We start from the raw sequence: 11,824 nt of genomic DNA, 5'->3' as shown, positions 1-11,824 counted from the left end.
CATGCTCAATAAACCCAATTATAGAAAATCCCAATTAAATCAATCTTTAAGCACACAAATTCAATTAAATACCCAGAATTAAACATTAAATGAGGGCAAAAATATGCACTCATCATATTGCAAAAATGGCTCTGGGAATTCCAAACTTGCAAAATATGTGAGACCTAACAAATTACATAACAACCCGAGCATCATTAGTTTTGGTGGCTTTAGCTTCCACCCATTTTGAAACATAATCGATAGAAGCAAGATATAAGTGAAACCAAAAGAGACAAGGGGTTGTTGACCCATGAAATCTATACCCCAAACATCGAAGACCTCATGAAATAACATGGGTTGTTGAGGCATCTGTTGTCTCCAAGAAATGGCTCCTCCTGCTCGTTGGCATGCTCACACGTGCTATAAATCCTCCATGCATCCTTGAAGATGGTGGGCCAATAAAATCCACAATCTAGCACCTTGCGAGTTGTCCTTTGTGTGCCTAGATGACCACCAGGTGCAAATGAATGACAAAATTTGAGGACCGAGTCAATCTCATGGTCCAGAATGCATCTCCTGGTAACTTGATCACTACACATCTTCCACAAATAAGGGTCATCCCAAATATAATACCTAGCATCGCTCTTGAGTTTATCACATTGAGCTTTGGATGCTAGGGGAGGAAAAAGAGAAGCAGTAAGATAATTCACAATATTACCAAACCAAGGTGAGGGAAAAGAAGAAAGTGTCAACAAACTCTCATCGGGAAAATTATCCCAGATCGATGAAGCATCATCAGTAGACCTCTTAATCCTGCTTAGGTGGTCTACAACCAAGTTTTGTGCTCCGCTCCTATCACGGATCTCCAAATCAAATTCTTGGAGCCAGAGCATCCATCTAATCAACTTAAGAGTTGCATGGTCAGTAAACACAACAACAAGAGAACCAAGCATATAAGATCTAAACTTTTCAAGTGCAAAAACAACCGCAAGAAGCTCCTTCTCTGTTGTGGTGTAGTTTGCTTGGGCAACATCCAATGTCTGGGAGGCGTAGCAGATTACCCTCGGCTGTTGCTCAATCTTTTGAGCCAGAACAACCTCCAATGCATAATTGAATGCATCGCACATAAGCTCGAACGGGACCGTCCAATCGGGTGCCTGAATGATCAGAGTGGTGGTCAGGGCCTTCTTGAGGCAATCAAAAGTCTCTTTGCATCCTCCATCAAAGATGAAGTCAACATCCTTTTGCAACAACTTGGATAGTGGAAGGGCCTTCTTGCTGAAATCCTGAATAAAACGCTTGTAAAACCTTGCATGGCCAAGAAAAGAACGAACCTCTCACACAGAAGAGGGGTAAGGCAATTGTGAAATAACTGAAATCTTGGTAGGGTCAACTTTAATGCCCTTACTCGAAATGATGTGCCCCAAAACTATGCCTTGTTCTACCATGAAATGGTATTTCTCAAAATTGAGAACAAGGTTAGATTGGATGCACCTATTCTAAACTTTGTTTAGACTGTCTAAACATGCATTAAAGGAGGATCCATACACAATAAAATCGTCCATAAACACCTTTATGCAGTTTTCAAGAAATTCACTAAAAATGCTAAGCATGCATCGCTGGGATGTGCCAAGGGCCAGTGGCGGATCTTGACCAATAATTTTGGGGGAGCCAAAATAATATATTCAGAATTCAAAATTTATATATTTAATTAGTCTCACTAATACAATAAAAATAAAAATGAATAAATAATTTACTATAATTGTACATACAAAAGAAATCACACATATGTAATGGATTGTCCTTCGTTCTTTCAGATTTTTGAACTCATCAATAATTGAATTAAAACTAAAATTGTCAACTATTTATTTTTCAATGTAAATATAAACACGTTCCAAATAATTAATATAAAACATGTTCCTCTAATTGAACAATATCATTTGTATCATAATTTAGGATACGTTAAGATAAAATATTGAATTTGAATTATTTTCCTCGCCACAGATAACTTTCTTTTTACCACTTTTAACAAATAAATTCATTCTTTTATTCTTCATCAATATATCTATTTCTTTTTTAAGTTTAAGATTAAAAAATAATTTATCATAATTTAATTAAAAAATGAAAAATTAAGAGTCACTAAAAGAAAAATCAATGACAATCAAGTTTCAAATAAAAGATAGTTATAAAAAAACACATAGAACAATCATTTTTTTCTCTCATAATCATAAAAAAAATGAATATAAGACTCATATGGTAAAAAATAATGTTAACTATTAAACAAATATTTCATTATCAAGTGATGATATCAAAAATTTACTTTTTTTTTTTCACGAATGAAAAAAAAAACAAATGAGAAATGAGAACAAAAATAACAAATTTGTATTTAACTGTTTTTTTTTCAAAATAAAAACAAAAGATGTGAGAGTGTGAGATCATAATAAGTTGTGAAAAACTTAAAAATACAATGAAAAAATAAAAAATATGTTAATAAATATTTTTATTCTTTATTACATTTGATTTTATATTTTATTATTTATTAATATTAAATTTTATATTTAAAATAAATAAAAAAATACTAAATTAAACTTCTATTTCATTATATATTACATATAATTTGAAAATTTTAAAAAAATTAAAAAAATTTATATATATATATATATATATATATATATATATATATATAATAATAATATAAACAAAATTAAAAAATTAAGAGGGGGCCATGGCCCACCCCTGCTCCAATAAAGGTCCGCCATTGCCAAGGGCATTGCATAGGCCAAAAGGCATCCTTCTATAGGCAAAAGTGTCAAAGGAGCAGGTGAATGTGGTTTTCTCTTGGTCCTCAGGTGCAATATGGATTTGAAAGTAACCAGAAAAACCATCAAGAAAGCAATAGTGGGACTTACCTGCCAAGCACTCAAGCATCTGATCAATAAAAGGCAGGGGAAGTGGTCTTTCCTAATTTCTTGATTTAGCCTTCTATAGTTGATGCAAACTCTCCAACTGTTTTGCACCTTGTGATGAGTCATTATTTTCTTCCATTCCACTGGCCTTTGTGTACCTATTAGACAGTTGATTAGTGCTTAATTGTTCATCTTTAGAGTGTTTTTCATCTGTTGGGCATTATTGGGCCACTGTTCCGAATTTGGACTAATTTCACATTATTTGGCCTAATTTTTGTTTTTAATTATTTTTAGGTATTTGGGTGAAACAATTTTGGAGCTTGGACATCAATATTCAGTTCAAGAGAGTCGCCACATCATTTCCACATCATTTCCATGTAATTTCCACGTCAGCAGAGTGAATGGGCCAACATTTGAGGCCCAGAGTGGCATTTTTGTAATTCTATAGCTCATAATGACAGTTTTGTAAATATGAGTGGCAGGGGTGAAATGACTACGAAATTAGGTCTGCATGGAGGGAGGAGCCGCTACTTCATCTTCAACCTCTCTTTAAAACTCCATTTTCTCTCTCCAAGCTTCCATGGAGGTGCCTTTTGCGATTTTTCACGTTTTTGGCTCATTTTTACCATTTTTATGCACATTTGACAGCACCCATTGAGGGTTTTACGTTTTGAATTCATTTTCTTGCTTGGACAGCTCGTTTTGTGATTTCATTGACTTGGAACAATACCCATTCATGGGGTTTTCGCATTTATATATCATAGCACCGTTCTACATTCCATTGGAGCTTTGAAATCTCTCTTTTTGCTCTTAATTTGCATTTTCAGAATTCAAAAGTTAGGGATTTTGGTTCTGTTTTTGTGATTCCAGAATTGTGGTGTCTAATTGCTCATTTCCATGTCTAGCTAAATTCGTGTATTGACTCCTTGATGAAAAATGCAATGAAGCTTTGGGGTTGTGTTTGATTGTGAAATCTACCATGTCTCTTTAGTCTAATTCGGGAATGCATTGTGATGAATCTGTTTGTGCTTAATTTACAGAGTAATTGCATGTGTTTGGGTTAAGTTATGTTCATGCTTAATTTATGTAACTTGGCTGTCAGGAATTTAAGGATATGTGCATTGCTTAATTGCATAATGAAGCTAGATTGTAATTTTCGCTTAGTGGATTATTATCTAGTGGACTGAGAGAAGGCAGAGGTGTTAATTTGGTGTCCTATGATAAGTGAAATTGTGTTTGAATCAAGGATGTCAATACGGTTTTAATCACTCTTTGCATTCAATTTAATCTGTGATTAGCATTCCAAATTTTTCTGCCAAATCCCCCTGTGTTATTGTTGTGTTCATTTGGAAATTGAAGCTTTGAATGAAAATATTGGTCGTTGGGAGACGACTTGGTTCACTTTCATATACTACATTTAATATGTTTTAATTTGGTGGGGTACGACCTCTATCACCCTGATTGGAATCAACTCCTTTTTTTCATTCTTGACTACAATGAGGCTTGTCTTTTTAGGAACAACATGGATGAGACTGACCCACTGACTGTTTAAAATGGGGTAGATGATCCCAGCTTGTAGAAGCTTGGTCACCTCCTTCTTGGTAACATCTGAGATCACAGTGTTGAGTCGCTCTTGTGGCTGTCTCACTAGCTTTGCTCTATCTTCCAACAATATCTTATGCATTCATGTTGATGGGCTAATACCAAGAATGTCAGCCAATGTCCATCTAGTTGTCTTCTTGTGCTTTTTAAGAACATGCAATAACCTTTGCTCTTGTTCAGTAGTGAGGGAGGTGGAAATGATGACGGGCAGTTTCTCCTCCTCCTCCAAGTAGACATACTTGAGGTTGTCTAGTAGGGGTTTCAACTCTAGAGTGTTGGATGCTAGCTGAATATCAAGAACCAAAGGGGAGGGAGAAATGGATTCCACAACATGTTCCTCAACATAACAATCAGATGCATATGTACTTCCTGCAACATGGTTAGTGCATACTGACCGTGTAACATCAAAATCATATGGTACATCACACAGAGAGTAAAGCTCGAAATCAACATCGAAATCAGAATCAGAATCATAACATGAATCAGAGTCAACATCAATGCATGCAAATTCAGACAATTTAGACACAGATGCATATTTCATGCAATGCAAAGGGTGAAAATCAGAAATATGTCAATCAACAACATCATCAATAATATCAAAGCACCACAATATCATCAAACTCCATGGACAAAGTAACTGCATGAACATTAATCTTCGTTCATGCAATTTTCAAAAATGGTCTACCTAAAATGATTGGCGCAAAACCATGTGAAAATCCCTCTTCCATATCAAGAATGTAAAAATCAGCAAGGAAAATCAATTCACCAACACGAACCAAAACATCATCAACTAAACCTGCAGGGTGGGCAACACTTCTATTTGCCAATTGAATCACCACACCTGTAGGTTGTAGGGGTCCAAGAGAAAGAGATTTAAAAACAGACAGAGGCATTACATTATTGTTACCTATGATGCAAGGTACACAAAATGTACCTGGGTCCTTGCACTTCTCAAGAATCTATGGAACAAATTTTCCTATCAATGCTGACACATTTCTCCCCATGATGATCTTCTCGTTTCCCTTTAGCCTCCTCTTATGTGTGAATAACTCCTTCAAGAACTTTGCATATCTGGGGATATGTTTAATGGCATCCAACAGAGGTATGTTTACCTCAACCTTCCTGAATGTTTCTAAGATCTCCATGTCAACCTCTTCCATCTTTTTGCTTGGAATGGCTCTTAGAGGGAAAGGGAGAGGGATGGAAGGTGCAACAGTAGAGGTGGAAGGCGTAGGAGTTACACTAGATGTGGAAGGACCGACTGCATGAGTATCACGCTTTCTTTGAAGTGTGGTAGGGTCGACTTCCTTTTCAGGTGTAGGCTGAGCAATGGAAACTTCAATGTTCTTCCTAGATCTCAATGTGATGACACTCTTATTTCTCGAATTTTCCACCATTTGTGATGACAACTTATCAAAATTTTGAGCCTATGCTTGATTAAGTTGCATAACAATCTGCCCCATTTGATTTGTCAAAGTCTGGATTGAAGCTCCAATCTCCTGCTGGAATTGCATATTCTAAAGTGTCATCATTCTGACCAACTCCTCTAATGAAGTAGAAGATGAAGGTGCATGTGCAGTAGGAGCTAATGTAGGTACATGTGGAATATGAGCAGCTTGTGTAAGCATAACTCTTTGTTGAGGAGGTGGTCGCACGTTTTGAAACTATTGTTTTGTTGTTGTGGGTTGCCCTGGTTTCTCGATCTCAGATTAAGGTGATTCCTCCATCCTGGATTTATCTATTTGTTGACAAATCATGGTTTTGTTGTTGGTGTTGGGGCCTATTATTGTTGAAAATATTAGTTGAATACGCCTAAGGAGTATCCACAAGTGTAGAAGAAGTAGCCTGTTGCTGCAATGCTGGGCAAGAGTTTGTTAAATGATCAACGGATGTACGAAGGTCACAAACTCTTGCTGCTGAAGTTATCTAATTGGAAGCAAGTTGGTTGACCAATGTGGTAAAGCATCAATCTTAGTCTCCAACTTCTTGGTGTATTCGGTTGCTTCTACATCATGAACTCCTCTAACGACTATGGCATCATTCCTTGTGCCAAATTATTGAGAATTAGAAGCCATGTTCTCAATTAGTTGTCTAGCTGCAACTAGGGTCATGTTACCAAGAGCGCCACTACTTGCGACATCAATCATGTTTCTATCCATATGGTGCAGGCCTTCATAAAAATATTGTAGAAGGAGATGTTCAGAGATTTGATGGTGGGGGCAACTTGAACAAAGATTCTTGAACCTTTCCCAATATTCGTAGAGGCTCTTCCCAGACTATTGCTTGATGCCAGAAATTTCCTTCCTTATGGTTGTTGTCCTGGAAGTAGGGAAGAATTTGGCTAGGAACAATCTCTTCAAGTCATCCCAGCTCGTGATGGACCTGGGTGCAAGGTACAGCCAGTCTTTTGCATTGCCCTCCAAGGAATGAGGAAAAGCTTTCAAGTAGACATGGTCTTCTTGGACATCTGCAGGTTTCATGGTGAAACACACAACATGGAACTACTTCAAGTGTTTGCACGGGTCCTCACTTGCAAGTCCATGAAACTCTAGCAACAAGTGTATTAATCCAATTTTTAAAATATACGAAACTTCCTCCTCAGGATATTGAATGCATAAACTGTCATAAGTGAACTCTGGTGCAGTGAGCTCACTCATTGTCCTCTCATGAGGTGGAGGAGGTTGAGCCATATTATCAGTATGAAAATCAGAATGATCAGAATACACAATATGCTCAGAATGCAAAGAATGCACAGAATGAGGTGTGTCAGGAGTATGAGGAGAATCAGAAGAATCAGGAAAAGTCACATAATATGCAGGATGCACAAATGGATTCCTATTATGCCTAACTCTTATGTGGAAGGTCCTATCAATCTCATGGTCAAATGGTTGTAAGTCACTTGGATTTCCCCTAGTCATGCACCAAAATACATTAATTTTAGTGGTATTGGCATAACAAAGGGTAAAACTACAAGTATACTCAAACGAACTCCAAATGACTTGAAAATTAGTAGGATTGTCCCTTAAGTGATAAAATAGTACCACAAAAAAAAAATATCAGCTAGAAACTCAAAGTGTAAGTATTTTTAAAATGCTTTCAAAAGTGGAAAAAATGAAGAAAAATCACAAAAAACATTGATGAAAGATAGAAAACGACATTTTCTGGAGAATCTGAGTTTGATAATCAGCAGGGCGGGTTTTGCCAAGGTAGGAAATTAATATCCACCCCAAATGCATAAAAAGTAATACTGATTCTGGTAACTAGAGCAAAAGTTATGGTCCTTTGACGTTTGACTGAAAATCAGTCCAAAATTTTTTTGAATCTCTCAAATCACACCATACCAACTACTCCAACTATTTTTTCCATCAAGTTCAAGGTCTTAGAAGTGGGGAGAAAAAATTTCAAGTCAAAACAAACACCTCAGCTACCAGAACAAAATTCCACTACTGGGCCAGAATCTGACACTATTCATGCACTATTCACTACTCTAAATGACACTATTCATGCGCCGCGACACTACTCACTCAACTACACAAACAACATGCACACTACACAAAAACACTATCACAATGAACATATATACCAACTCAACCACACTTGAACGACACACACATCAATACACTGACCACAAACACACTGAAAATTTTACTTTGAACAAAACTATTGGTCCCCAACAACGACACCAAATTTGATAGAGGTCGTACCCCACCAAATTAAAACAGATAAATGCAATTTATGGTAACCAACCAGAATCATCTCCCAACGACCAATGTTCTTGTTCAAAGATTCAATTTTCCAAACGAACACAACACTATAACATAGGGGGGATTGGCAGATTCTGTTTCAACATAAAACTTAATTCGCAATGCAGAGAAATTTAACAGTTGTATAAAAATATTGAAAGTCCACCAAACACAGATTACCAAATTACTTGTTATATTCGATTTTGCTCTCATGAACCCTAAGTAATCAACTAAGCAAAAATTACCATGGATTCATTATGTCATTAAGCATAACAAGTTTCAAGCAGTTAACACCCACAGATTGAAGCAAGTTGTGACACAACCTATAAACATTAAGCATGAATACGAGCCATTAATGTGCACAAAGCTCGAATTTGAGATTAAGCATGAAAACGAGCCATTAAGCATGAAAATGTATTTTATCATGAAAACGCAACCTGAAACATGCAATTCTACGTAGAACCCAAAAACGACCAACAATCTCATGGTTTCATTTCAATTTCGTCAAGGAATCAATGTAAAAAGCTTAGCTAGACATGAAAATGGAGCATACAAGCACTTCAAAACGGGGTTCACAAAAACAGAACATCAAACCCTAACTTGGGTATTCAAACGCAAATTCAAGAGCAAAATTGAATTTAAAGCTTCAATGCAATGAAACGCTGCTGTGATATAAAAAATCGAAAACCCCAACGTGGGGGTTGTCAAATGTGCACAAAAATGGTAAAAACTAGTGCAAAAACGTGAAAAACAAAAGGAGCACCTTTCTGGACACCCACCAAAGCTTCAAAACGTGAAAATGGAGGTTGGAGAAGATAAGTGTGGCTAGCCATATAAAAGACCTGAAAATCTAGTGGTCAAATCAGTTATGCCACTACTATTTATAAAAATGCCAGTACTTGGTGCAGAATTACAAAAATGCCACTATTGGGCCTGAAATGTTGGGCTATTCACTTAGATGGCGTGGAAATGACGTGGAAATGATGTGGCAATTCTCTTCATCTAAAGATTAATTTCTAAGCTAAAAAATTGCTTCACCCAAGGACCTAAAAATAATTAAAAACGAAAATTAGGCCAAATAATGTGAAATTAACCCAAATTCGGAATAATGGCCCAATAAAGCCCAACAGATGAAAACACACTAAAGATAAACAATTAAGCACTGAAAAACAATTAAATGGGTACATAAAGGCTAGTGGAATGGAGGAAAATAATGACTCATTAGTGGTGCTTAGCCATTTTATGTGTTAGTGTGGTCCCTAGGTGTTTGTTTCTTTTCTGACAAGTGGTAGTTTCTTTTCCTAACCGGTTATTTTCCCTATGTATATATCTTCTTATTTTATAAAAGGATATCATGTGTACTCTTATTCATATCAATAAGATACCCTTTTTCTTCCTATTTCACTTTTTCTCTGTCGCTCCTTTTTTCTTCATGTTTCTCATTGATTACATTGAGATTAGTAGCGTCATGCATACAAAATTCAACAAGGTCATGCTAAATGGTCCAAAGAATGTTAAGATGGTACCAAAGCTCTTCTTTTGAAGAGCTCTGCTACGCATCTGCTGCTCTTTCCCGTTTCTTTCTTATTATTGCTCTCTTGGTTTCTTCCCTCTTTTCGTTTCTTTTTGTTCAACATAAGTATAGAATTGGTGCAGTCTAATACCACTCAATATGTGCAAACATTTTCTTTGCAAAGTCATCTTTATCTTCACCTTGGAAATAACCATGTTGTTCCTCTTGTTTCACCCCTTCTGGATACCACCAATTACCATTCTTGGAGCAGGTCCTTTGTTACAATTTTAAGTGCCAAGAACAAGTCATAATTCATCGATGGCACTAAATCTGAACCATCAAAAGAAGATGCATTGTACCAAGCTTGGAAATGATGCAATAATATGGTTGTTTCTTGGATAATGCATTTTGTATCTCCTTCCATTAGGCAACACATCTTATGGATGGACAAGGCTGAAAAAATATGGGCAGATTTGAAGAGTAGATTCTTCCAAGGAAATCTTGTGAGAATTTCAGAACTGCAGATGGAATATGCCACAATCTAGTATATTGATAAGCATACATACATACATACATACATACATACATATATATATATATATATATATATATATATATATATATATATATTTATATATATGTATGTATGTATGTATGTATGTATGTATTGTATATTTGTGTATTTCATTTTCTTTTTTGCAATTAGCTTATCCTTTTCTCTTTGTGTCTGTTTCCTGTATGGTTTTTCTTTTTTGCAATGATCACTAAATTTTGGTGTGAGATCTTTCCAAGGGTGGAGATGCCGTTATTTATACTAGTGGTAGTTTTTGCTCTTTAGAGCACCCTTTTGAAGAACAATTTTAATTATAATTCTTTTCTCTGTTAAGCAATTATTTTGACAAACTATGTCATATTTAAGTTCTGCTTATGACATTGTTCTATGTCTATAGTACTACTAGTTTAGTATATTTTGGATAACTATAGAAGGTTGATTGTCATATACATCAGTCGCGTGCTCTACTTTATATTGTAGTATAAAATGTTTGATGTTATTAGTTTTGTACTACTAAAATGGAATGTTACATTTATTCATATTATAAAAAACAAAATAAAACTAAAATTATCACGTAAGTGCTAGTCATCAAAATAAACAAATTTTTCAATTACGTGACCATTCTAAAATTTTAAAATTATCATTTAAGTGATAACTTTAATTTTGAAAAAAATCATTAATTGAATTATAACTAATTTTATATACTAATTTTGTTTACTTCTGAAGTAGTTTGGCTTAGAAGTAACTTTTTTAAGCACATCTAACATCTAAAGATAAAGTATCAGTTTATATTTGGATTTAATTGAGTTATACTGAACTAAAATGTTTTAAGTGTCCCCAACTATTATATTTCGAACAAAGATTCATTTCAAGAAATGGAAAAAGTTTTTTTTGACACTTCTACAAATAAGATACATCTTACATCAATTATTTCTAATAAAATATTATATTATAATAAAATATTAATTTATTTAAGTATAGGGGAAGGGTAAAGAAGAATATAAATTGAACATACCAATGCTCCTAGAAACTATCTTGAAAAGCGTGGTTGATTACTGCACCAATGCATGTCATCAACTAGTGGCATCAATTTGATTTTTCCTTTTCTTTATCAACAATAGTAAATGATCTTTGTCCTCTTGTTCACCAATGTTTTCCTTTTTCTGCACTGTTTGTGAAAATGTGCCCAATATTATTTTACACAGTTATCAGTGTTGTGGGAAGTTGTAGAAACAAAACAAGTTGAATGATAAAAGATGTAATTAAATCTATTATTAATGAAATTCGTAAGAGTAAATGAGTTTACAAAATGTTTGACTAAGTGTATCTTAAACACCTTCTATCCTCTATAATTAATTACGTAGTTAATTATATAAGAGAAAACAACATAACACAACCCAACACATGCACTTCGCTTTGTTCCAAGAGTTATATATATATATATATATATATATATATATATATATATATATATATATATATGCCCCCACTTTGGTGTTTGCAACAGCGACACCATTCCTTTCACTCA

The 11,824-nt window shown here is 35.0% G+C and overlaps 1 non-coding gene across 1 annotated transcript; it reads left to right on the top strand.

The window, feature by feature from the left end:
• Window positions 1-6,692: 6,692 nt before the first annotated feature.
• On the top strand, window positions 6,693-6,799 carry LOC114165636 (small nucleolar RNA R71). Its single transcript, XR_003599745.1, has one exon. It is a non-coding gene; the product is annotated as a small nucleolar RNA R71 (small nucleolar RNA).
• Window positions 6,800-11,824: the final 5,025 nt, after the last annotated feature.

This window comes from Vigna unguiculata, chromosome 1, assembly GCF_037176805.1.
Source record: "Vigna unguiculata cultivar grain cowpea cultivar isolate G323 ecotype 2 chromosome 1, ASM3717680v1, whole genome shotgun sequence".
Taxonomy (NCBI): Eukaryota; Viridiplantae; Streptophyta; class Magnoliopsida; order Fabales; family Fabaceae; genus Vigna; species Vigna unguiculata.
Note: the sequence above shows the minus strand (reverse complement) of the source record. Positions and strands in the feature narration are given on the sequence as shown.